Source organism: Notamacropus eugenii, chromosome 1, assembly GCF_028372415.1.
Source record: "Notamacropus eugenii isolate mMacEug1 chromosome 1, mMacEug1.pri_v2, whole genome shotgun sequence".
Lineage (NCBI taxonomy): Eukaryota > Metazoa > Chordata > Mammalia > Diprotodontia > Macropodidae > Notamacropus > Notamacropus eugenii.
The window spans coordinates 39,365,356-39,377,149 of NC_092872.1; the positions used below are offsets into that span (position 1 = coordinate 39,365,356).

The following is an 11,794-nucleotide window of genomic DNA, read 5'->3' on the forward strand; positions in this document are numbered from 1 at the left end:
TCGCAGGGAGACTGTAAAGTCTTCATTCACATCTATATTGGGGGCAGGAAGGGAATTTAGGGAGTCATTCAATATGGCTGACAATTAAAAAAAGGAACAAGTCTTAAGGTGGAAAATACAAAAAAATTTTTTTTAAAGGATTACATTAATTTACATGCAAAGCAATACTAGTACCTTTCCCCCTTCCCCCCTCCCCATCTGGATTTGTTACTTAGCTCCTTTGCTCAAGTAGAGAACAGCTTTCATGGAGGCTCGTAACTCTGTAACAAGGCATCATGCAATATTTGGAATGACTATTGAAAAAAAAACGAATGTCCAATCAGAGTCCTGAAGACACCCTGGAGAACTTTGGGGATGCTTGCCTCCAATATACATAGACTGCTCATCACCTTCATAGTTCCAGTTTTTAAATCCTGCGTCAAGCTCCAAAAAAACCAAAACAAAACCAAAAAACAAAAAAAAACAAAAGCAAAAACAAATAAAGGCATGCTAATCTCATCTCTTTTGGGGGCAATTATCATGTCACACTCTTTTGACAAAAAGTAAAAATAAAAAAACACAAGCAGTCCGTTTAGAAACATTTGTGGTAGACAATGGAGGGTCCAGATTCATCAAACTCCTGCTTGCTGATCCACGTCTGTGGAAGGTGGAAAGAGATGCCAGGATGGAGCCTCCAAACCAGATAGAGTATTTACACTCAGGTGGGGCAATGGTCTTGATTTTCGTTGTGCTGGGAGCTAGGGCTACAATCTCCTTCTGCATCCTGTTGGTAATGCCTAGGTACATGGTGGTACCACCAGACAAAATGATATTGGCATACAAATCCTTACAGATGTCAACATCACAGTTCATGATTGAGCTGAAGGAAGTTTCATGGATTTTAAGGATTCCATACCAAAGAAAGATGGCTGGAAGAGAGCTTCTGGGCACCAGAATCTCTCATTGCCAATGGTGATAACCTGACCATCAGGAAGCTCATAGCTCATTTCCAGAGAGGAGCTAGATGCACCAGTAACCATCTCCTGCTCAAAGTCTAGGGCAACATAATACAGTTTCTCTTTGATGTCACACATGATTTCCCTCTCAGCTGTGGTAGAGAAGCTGTACCCTCTCTCAGTCAGGATCTTCATGAGGTAATTCGTCAGATCATAACCAGCCAGATCCAGGCGGAGGATAGCATGGGGAAGGGCATAACCTTCATAGATGGGCACAGTGTGGGTCACACCATCACCAGAGTCCATCACAATACCAGTGGTATGACCAGAGGCATACAGCACAGCCTGGATGCCAACGTACATGACTGGGGTGTTGAAGGTCTCAAACACTATCTGAGTTATCTTTTCTCTGTTGGTTTTGGGGTTCAGGGGAGCTTCTGTGAGCAGCACAGGGTGCTCTTCAGGGGCCACACGGAGCTCATTGTAGAAAGTATGGTGCCAGATCTTCTCCATGTCATCCCAGTTGCTGACAGTACCATCTTCAGTGGGGTACTTCAGGGTCAGAATACCTCTCTTGCTCTGGGCCTCATCCCCCACATAGCTGTCTTTCTGGCCCATACCCACCATCACACCCCAATGTCTAGGGCACCCAACAATGGAGGGGAAGATGGCCCCAGGGGCATCGTCTCCTGCAAAGCCAGTCTTGCGCATTCCAGAGCCATTGTCAACAATGAAAATGGCAATATCATCATCCATGGTGAACTTTGAAGTGACAAGCTTAAACCCTTGAGAGAGAGAGAGGAGGTGGTGCTGTCCCTGGAGGCAGGGGGAGGTGAGTGCACGCTGAGTGGAAGAGCTCACAGCTCAGGGAGAAAATTTAAAACTTATGGAAGTGAATGTTGAAAACTATATGTATAAATAAATTTCAAAAACAGATTTACAGAAAACAAAAAAAAGAATAAAAATTCTTTCAAAAAAATAATTGTTAATATGAGAGAAAATTGTTAATACCAAATGTTACTTGCCTCTCCCTTAATGATCATAGTAATGTCAGAATTTCAGTAATGTCTTTACTTTCCTACTCTTGAGATATTTTACTCTTGATTAGGTTGAGCTGAACCATACTCTAAATCCTGCCCCCCACCCCAACCACCCAGAGATTTTACCTTGTAAAGGAAACTAGCTTAAACTGGATCTCAGCTTCTAATGTCCTTACCCCCTTCCACTAGGATTCATGGCTTGAAGGACAAAATAACCAGAATGAAGTGACTTTCCTTACCTGAATTGCCAAAGGTCACTGGAGGTCTCATGACCTCACACTACCTTCTTCTTCTCTCCTCCTCCTTTCATGGATCTATTGACCGGGGAATTCACTGTACTCTGTGCACATGGGACATCCCCCATGGTGGTAGGCTTGCTACTTTGCTATCTCAATTAAAGATGCTTTATTCCTCAACTCATGGCTTTGATTTATTTCAGGACTTGACATCTTCTTCCGCAGTATATTCCACATGGATCATCTCTCCACCTACCATATCAGCACCTCTCACCTGATTTATTTTAGTAACTTCCTTATTGATCGCACAGCTTCAAATATCTCTCTTCTCCAATCCATTCTCTATAGCTGCCAAACTGTTATTCCTAAAGCACAGGATTCCCCTCCTGGACGCTGCTCCTAGGACAAATCCAAGTGCTCCTCTCTGACCTTTAAATCTCTTCACAATGCCTCTATCCTGGTCTTCCACAGTATTTTCCTTTACAGACTCAATGTTCTGATCACACTGACTTGCTTTGTAGTTCCTATATCCATGACTTTGTACAGATTGGTCACATACCTCAAGTCCTTCCCACCCTCTCTCCCTCCCTCCCTCCCTCTAGCTTCCTTCAAAGTTCAACTCAAACACCACTTCCTAAACAAGAAGCCTCTTCTGCTCCCCAGTTGCAAATGCCTCTCAGGAAATTATTTTGTATATATTTTAATATTTAATTTTCCTTATGCTATTGGAAATCCATGGGTACAGCACAAGGGTGCACCTTGAAAGAATTTGACCACTCAAGTCTTCTTTCAGTCCAAGCAGTAAATTTATTAAGACACTATTTGAGGTGGGCAAGATTTCTAGTGAGTCTGCACTATTTGTGATGGCAGTACAAGGGGATCAAACTCTTAAGAAATCAGCCCATTTGATGAGGGCAAAATTGATATATTATACAGAAAGATTGTGAGAAGATCTGGATGGGATTAAGAAATGGCAAGTCATCTGGGGTGGGCCAGGAACAGACAAATGAGGGAGCCACAGTAAAATGGCAGTTAAAAGGATTATTGACTAGAATGAATGAAATGCCGGAGATCTGGGTTCAGGGGCTTTGGGGTCCAAGTCCCAAAGATATGGTCCTTTCCTTTGAGGGGCCCAGATCCCATCTCCATCATACACATGTTGTTTTTTCTCAATCAACTTTAAGTCCCTTGAATGTGGAGGCTGCCATTTTTGCTTTTGTATTGTCAGTGTCCACTGCCCTTGCTTGGCATATAGTAGGTGCTTCACAAAGCTTGTTGCTGTGGGAGGAATGGGAAGAAGGTGTTGTTAGGGGACAAGAAAGGTTGACCTAGTGGAGGAAAAGTGCCTTCTCATTATGGGTCTAAAGGTCACAGTGAGTACAATAATACTGCATAGTATCTGGAGCATACGTTCATAATAGCTCATAAATCTACATCTATAAATTAGTAGTCATGACTAAAACAATAGTCAAACAAATGCCTAAAATACATAGAATTACAAAACGACCACTTATGTTGAAAAACAGTTATCCAGATCTTTTTTTGGAAAAAAGCACTCAGCATTCTGTGTCACTGTTCCTTATGGAAGAATATAGTGAGTGGGAAAATAACTGGATGATCAAAGAATGTAGGTTTGGATCTTAGTTTTTAGCACATTAGCCATGTAAAGTTAAGAAATGACCTCCTTTCTGAGCCTTAGTTTCCTCATTTGTAAGGGAGTTTGGCCTAAATAATCTCTAATTTCCAGTTCTAAGCCATATACCATTCTTTCAAGGCAAGACTGGGACCAGGGCTGGAGTCAAAACAAGTCAAGTGCCTTAAAAGTGTATCAGGCAAAAAGAAAGAAAAGTGTAGTGGTAGCAGCAGTAGGAGAAGAAGACTGATGGTGGTAAGAGCCAGACAGTGGCAGCCTCAGGGAGGCACAGGTGTGGTGGAGGAAAGTGGTATTTCTCAAAAAAATCAAATATATCTGCTTTGGAAGTGTAAATTAATATAGATGCTCAAAGTAAAGTCAATAAACATTTTATTAAGAAGTGACTGTGTGCCAGGCACTGTACTAAGCAGTAGGGATACAGATATGAAAAAAAAATAAAGATTAAGCCCTGTCCTCAAGGAGCTCACACTCTAATGGAAGAGGATAGTTCATGAAAGGAAGTTAAAAAGTGAGACTGGGAGGATATAGCGAAGGGAATGTGTGCAGGAGCATAATGGAGAAGTCCAAGGAGGGCACACAGGTGGGAAATAAAAAGATGGTAAAGGACGTATGAGCAGAGAACAAATGATAAAGGGGCCAAGGTCATGGCTGAAGGCACAAATTGGCCAGTTGGCTTTCATCTGTTCTATAATCACAAACCAGAGCTCTAATCCCAGACAGCTTCCAAATGTTTACCCTTATACTGATTTTTTGCATAATACCAGAGATTGTGGCTAGTTCAGAACAAGCCCATCATCATTCATCTATATACAATAAAAAGCTCAATGTAGATAGGTTCATAGAGGTTAGAACTGTAAGGGGCTTTTGAGAGTATCTACTCCCATAATTTAATCATCCAATAATCTAACCATCTAGTTAATACTGCACCCTTTTTTTATTGTTCAGTCATTTTCAATGACACATGTGGGCTTTTCTGGGCAAACATACTGGAGTAGTTTGCCATTTCCTTCACCAGTTCATTTTACAGATGAGGAAACTAAGGCAAGCAGAGTTAAGTGACTTGCCCAGGGACACAGAGCTAGTAAGTTTCTGAGGCCAGATCTAAACTCAGGTCCTCTGACTCCAGATCAGCATTGTGCCACTTAACTTCCATCTCCCCAGATGGACACAAGGCCAGAAAATCTGTCTCATTATTCTCCAAACTCCTACCCTCTTCCTAGCTTCCGATTTCTCTGGAGAACACTACAACCCTTCTAGTCGCCTAGGTTTGTAAACTTCAAAGCATCCTCAAATCACTTCACTCCCTATATCTGATCAATTACCAAGCCTTGTCAATTCTTTGACAGAAAATTGCTAATATAATTGTTAATATGACAGAAACTTGTTAATACCAAATGTTACTTGCCTCTCCCTTAGTGATCCTAGTAATGTCAGAATTTCAGTAATGTTCCTTCTCTTGAGATATTTTACTTTTGGTTAGGTTGAGCTGAACCATACCCTAAATTCTTTCCCCCTGCCTCCCCACCAAGCAGAGATTTTACCTTGTAAAGGAACCTAGCTTAAGATGGATTTCAGCTTCTAAAGTCTTTGCCCCTTCCACTGGAATTCATGGCTTGAAGGGCAAAAGAACCAGAATGAAGTGGTTTTTCTTGCCTGGATTGCCAAGGGCTGCTGGGGTCTCATGACTCCATGACTTGCTACCTCATACCACCCCCTTTCTCTCTCCTCCTCCTTTCATGGGTGTCTTGGTTGGGAAATCCACTGTACTCTGTCCTCATGGGACATCCTCCAGGGTGGCAGGTTTGTTACTGTATTATCTCAATACTTTATTCTTCTACTTATGACTTTGTTTTATTTCAGAACCTGACATCTCCTTCCATAGTGCATTCCATATGTATCATCATCCACCTGCCACATTTCAGGCCCTTACCACTTTACTAGGTGACCCCAGTTGGGGTTTTCTTGGCAATGATATTGGCATGGTAAGCTATTTCTGTCTCCAGCTCATTTTACTTATAAGGAAACTGAAGAAAATATGGTTAAATTGTTTCTTCACATAGCTAGTGTCTAAGATCAAATTTGAACTCAGGACTTCCTGACTTTAGGCTCAAGGCTCTATCCACTGTGACACAGCTAGAACTAATATGATGATGTGGAATTCCTTTGGAATCTACCTTCCCTACAATCTGAATAAGGGTGAAGTTCACACCTTCTAGGGGATGGACCATACCTTTCTAATATGACTTCACCTGAGGTGTAACTATTCTCTGCACTATAGAGGATGCTTCCAAACCCCACATCCTCTCTCCCATACACACATACATGTGCATTCGTCCTTTGTTGCCAAAAAAGACCATGCCATCAGAAATAATGACATGACTTGCACTTGACTTTTTTTGAGTGAGGGAGGGCTGTGCAGGTCACCAACCTCACTTCTCTTCCAGAGCCATCTGAATCCAGTGACCAGATATTCATCAGGATGACTGAAGATGACCCAGGATGAGGCAGTTGGGGTGAAGTGACTTGCCCAAGGTCACACAGCTAGTGAGTGTCAAGTGTCTGAGGTGAGATTTGAACTTAGGTCTTCCTGACTCCTGCACTGGTGCTCTATCCACTGCACCACCTAGCTGCCCCTACACACATACATAACCTCTACTGGTCAACAGAATTTAACCAAGTTATGGCAAAAGCTAATTATAGCCCTGTCTTTTCATTAGATAATGTATATCTGTGCTTGAGCCAATTCATGCCAGCTCAACTTGAGAGAGACTATGGTTAAATTTTCAGTATTAGTATTGGAAATGGGCTAATGCTATGAATTGGAGCTTGATTTGCTGTTTTATTGATGATCTAGACTTAAAATGATAAATAAAATGTTAATAATGTAGATTAAACTTAAAAGTGCATGTGTACATTTCCCCCCAGAGAACTGGTTGTTAAACATTTACAGAGAATTGCTGGCCAACCCACAAATGAAATAATATATAGACCTCTTCATAAACCTTAAAACACTTAAATAAATTCCACTGTTATCATAATGATTATTTTTCAGATGGGGAAACTGAGACTCAGGAAGAGTAAGTAATTTGCCCAAAATCATACAAATGATAAGCAGCAAAGACAGAATTTTAACCCCATTTAGATAAATAGATTGGACAGGGGACAAAATCTAATTCTCCCATACTGTGATCCTTTTGTTTCCTATATAGAAATGAGTTCAGAGAATTAACATTTATTAATTTTCTACATTAAGGCAGCACCAACACCTAACAATGCCTTGGGCACAGTAAGCACTTCATATTGAATTGAATTGAATTCTTCTGGCAAACAATGCTCTCCCTTGGTGGGATGGCAGCCCCATGGAAGCCTTCCATCAGACCACCTTGTTTGCACATGCTCTATTGATCTTACTGGGCAACTGGTGTCATCTTTCTTTAGGGAGAGTTCAACTTTGTAAGGGATCCATAAAACATAAAATAATGATTTAGATAAACTCTGTTTGTAAGTCCTTTATTGTCTGAGGACATCTCTCTCAGTAGTTACGCAGATAATGCTGCTGATGACAACCACACAGAATCCAAATGACCCACATAGTCATCGCAGAAAACTCAGCTTATTACCAGGCACAGAAAAATCATCTTTGCTTATGCATCATACCCTATACTTTCTACTGATGTCCTTTGCAGAGTCAGTTTATCAGGGATATTATGAACCTTGTCAGCTAGCACTGTTCTGATTAAACAGCACAGCACAGTCAGTGCACAGGCTTATCATACTATACTTCATTATTTCACACCCCCCCCTTTTTTGATAAGGAATGTTGCATGATCCACTGAACCCCTTTGTCTTTTGACATACTGAGTGGACAGACCACAAAGAACTCAAATTAATTCTTCCGTACAATTGTTTCCTATAACAGAAGAGAGTGAATACAGTAAAGTTGAGTACATCTTTTGCCCTTGGTTGAAAGAAACAATTGCTATAAAATTAATCCCCAGTGCTCTTGTAAAAAGCATTTTTCACAAGACTCCAAATAAAGTCTTGATTTTTATCTTTCAGATAGTTGTGTCCCACTAGAGGAAAATCAATGAGTATTTAAAATACTTCATTAGCTCTTTGGCTGAAATAGACCATGGTTCCATATATATATAGTATCACCTCTCCATCTTTTCACCTTCCTTTGAAGCTCAACTCAAATGTTATCTACTCTTCCATGAAACCTTCCTTGATCTTTAGTCTTGTCCCAAGCGATTTTGACCTTCTCCTTCATGTCATTTATAGAACTTTACTTACCTGATATACTTATAATTTTTTAAAGTTATTTATAAAAAACTAACACTAAACAATACAACTACTTAAACTTGCTAAATAACTATTTATATTAAAATCAATTCATTTCGATGTGTAAAATAGTCTAAGAACTCTTCTGTCCGTCTACTCCATGTCTCCACCAGGATTCTTATCCATTGTTCCCCATTCATTTTCCTTTTTATTCATTGTTTGTAGTCAGGGTACGTATTCTTCAGGCTTTGCTTTATTTCAGTTTGCATTATTTCAAATGCAATTTTTCTTTTTTCCTGATTTCTTTATGTTCCTAGTTGTTGGTCTTATTTACCCTTTAGTATTGTGTTGCATTTTTAAATGCACTTCTCACGCAATGTTTTATACTTCAGTGAATTGTATATATTTTCACTAGGTTGTGAGGTCTCTGGAGCCAGAAATTATTTCTTATTTAGACCAATATTTTACACAAAGTAGCCATTACATATTGTTGAATAAATGAATGAAATACATTAATATATAAAGTTATTGGTTCCTTTTATCTTTTAGTTAAATTTTTAAATGTCATTCTGACATTAAAAAAAAAAAGACAAGAAATATTTAATTCTTGCATATTTTTTTCTTAGGATGAGAAGCAAGAAAAATGGTTCTCTTAATTGAAAGGTAAAAATGCAAAAAGGAATTTCTGACTCTCAAGATCAAAACCTGTGCCCATGCCATGCCAGGCCATGCCTTGCCATCTTAGCTTTTTTTTTCTATTTGCTTGGAACATTTTTCATTTGACCTGGGAACTTTGGGTTTTGTCAGGAACTTCCTGTGAGTTTTCATTTTGGTTTCTTCCATGAGGTTCCTGGGGCATTCATTCTTTTTTTCACTTTCCTTTTGATTCTAGTAGATCTGGACAATTTTTCCCTCATAATTTCTTGAAATATGATATCCAGACTCTTTTTGGGATAGTAGAGGATAGCTCACGGCTTTCAGATAGACCAGTGATTCTAAAATTATCTTTCCTTAATCCATTTACAAGTTACTTCTTGTTGTTGGGTTGTTTGTTTATTTTGTAATGATTTGAACCCATGGACCATAGATTAGAGGCCTTCTAAGCTCTTGAAGTTTGTCCAAGCTCATACGTGTTGTTTCCATGATACTATCTATCCATCTCTTCCCCTGCTGTTCCCTTTTCCTTTTGCCTTCAATCTTTCCCAACATCAGGATCTTTTCCAATGAGTCTTGTCTGCTCATTATGTGGCCAAAGTATTTAAGCTTTAGCTCCAGTATTTGACTTTCCAGTAAATAGTCGAATTAATTTAAATATCACTAGATTTGATCTCCTTATTGTCCAAGAGACTCTCAAAAGTCTTCTCTAGTTTCACAATTTGGATGTGTCAGTTCTGTGGTGTTCAGCTTTCCCAACAGTCAACTCTCATAGCTATATGTTGCTACTGGAAAAACCATAGCTTTGACTATATGACCTTTGTTGGCAAGGTGATCATGCCATCTTTAAATTTTTATTTACTTCTAGGCCAAAGGTGATGGCAATTCCTGAAGGAGAGTGGAGAATTTAGACACACCTCCTCTGTGAGGGTCCTAGGAAGGGAGCAGGAAACTCTGAGATGATACTCTGTGTACACTGGAATACAGAGTTGGGAGACTTTCCCTTCTATTACTCTGCTTGCAGTGTGGAGAATTGAAGCAACCAATGGCTGTATTAGAGCTGGACTTGTTGAGATACAGTTGTTGTATTTGTTAGATGGCTTGAGTATGGGACTTCCATGAGTTAAAACAGGGCAGCAGGACATGAGGGTTATAGCCAGGGATTCAATAGCTACTGGAGACCAGCCTGCATAGGCATTAAGATTCTGGGGCAGAGGAAAGGACCAGAGAAGGGGTCAAGAAGTAAGTTTGGATTTAAACTGCTTAGTACCTCTCTTGAAGTCCTGCCTCAAGGCAGAGAAGGAGAATAGCTTAGATGGTTGTAGACTGAGCACCCTCTGGTGACCAAAGAAGATAATGAAGACTTTAGTAGAGGCAGTCCCTGCCTAAGTCATCTCCTTAGAGACAACTAACCCCAGAGTGGATGCTTTCGAATTGTGGTGCTGGAGGAGACTTTTGAAAGTCCTTTGGACAACAAGGAGATCAAATCAGTCAATACTTAAAGAATTGGGAGGATAGATGCTGAAGCTTAAGTACATCATTGGACTCTGGGAAAGATTGAAGGCAAAATTAATAGGGAACAGCAGAGGGTGAGATGGATAGATAGTGTCATGGAAGCAAGGTACATGAGCTTGGACAGACTTTGAGACATCATGGAGGATAAAAAGGCCTGCCTTGCTATGTCCCATGGGGTCATGAAGAGTTGGACAGACTGACTATGTCTCTCAAAGAGAACACCTCCTAGTGGACAATTCAGATATTACATGGCTTGGCTGGATAATTAATGAAAGCAAGAGGCTGATTTGAACTGTTGTCACTAACACCAATTTAAGGTGTTATGTGTGAAACACATAGTGATCACAGGATGTCTGGAACCACATGTTTTTTTTTCTTTATAATAAGGATTTAATTCACTTTAGTACCCTTTCTCTTATGTAAATACTGTGTCTTTCCCACTCAGATTTACTCATTCAGTTCTGATTAGTTATATAACAAAAAGTCATCAGTGTATTTGTATCTTTTATTAACGAGAGGCCATTTGTTATATTTACAGCAGAGCACACCCTTAAAAACAGGTTTTGAAAATCACTTATCTTTTCCCCAAATATTCTCCAAACTTCAGAATTTTTAAATGCTTCCCCTAGTACTTCCTGATGCCAAAGGGAGAATGCATGGGAAAGCAATGAAAATGAATGCCCAGCAGCAATCAGCTGGCATTTACTGAGTGTCACCCATAGGTCCAGCACTGGAGGTGCTGAACAATGGAACAGAAGAATATTAGTACTCTGGGTCACAGTTTTATATATACCACAATATTTCCTTGCCCATGCTTTCAGATCTACCCTAATTTTTTCAGGGTTTCTTCCTGTGGGAACCGAGAAAATTTATATATAAATATATATACATATATACATACATGCGTGCATGAAGACTTTGGGAACTTTGTGAGAGAGAGAGACAGGCAGAGAGGGAGACAGACAGACAGAGACATGTAACTAAGTATGTAGGACAAAATAAATCTCTTCAGGAAGACATTAAGAAAGAAAGATACTCAATGAGGAAAACTTCTCTTCATACCACACACATGTATATATCTACATACACACACATATATATTATACAGCTGCTAAAAATTTATAGATGAAAGGAACCTTAGAAATCATCTTGTCTGATTTCTTGTTTTAGAGATGTCCTCATCTATGGATTATAGAGGAGAAATGACTTTCCTAAGATTACATACTGAAAAGTTAAAAAAAAAAACAACAGTGCTGGAATTCAAACCCATACCCTCAGACTCTGAAGTCAGGGTATTTTCTGCCTTACCAGCTTCAGTAAGAATTCCAACAATTATATATGTGTGTGTGTGTGTGTGTGTGTGTGTGTGTGTGTGTGTGTATACATATATATATATATAGTTTAGATACCTGGGAGGTTGTGGTGGGGCAGATCCTAATTAAGCTTAAGGAGAAGTCCATTTCTCATGTGAAGTTTTTT

The 11,794-nt window shown here is 39.7% G+C and overlaps 1 pseudogene; it reads right to left on the bottom strand.

The window, feature by feature from the left end:
* Nucleotides 1-571: 571 nt before the first annotated feature.
* Nucleotides 572-1,691, bottom strand: LOC140522578 (actin, cytoplasmic 1 pseudogene; annotated as a pseudogene).
* Nucleotides 1,692-11,794: the final 10,103 nt, after the last annotated feature.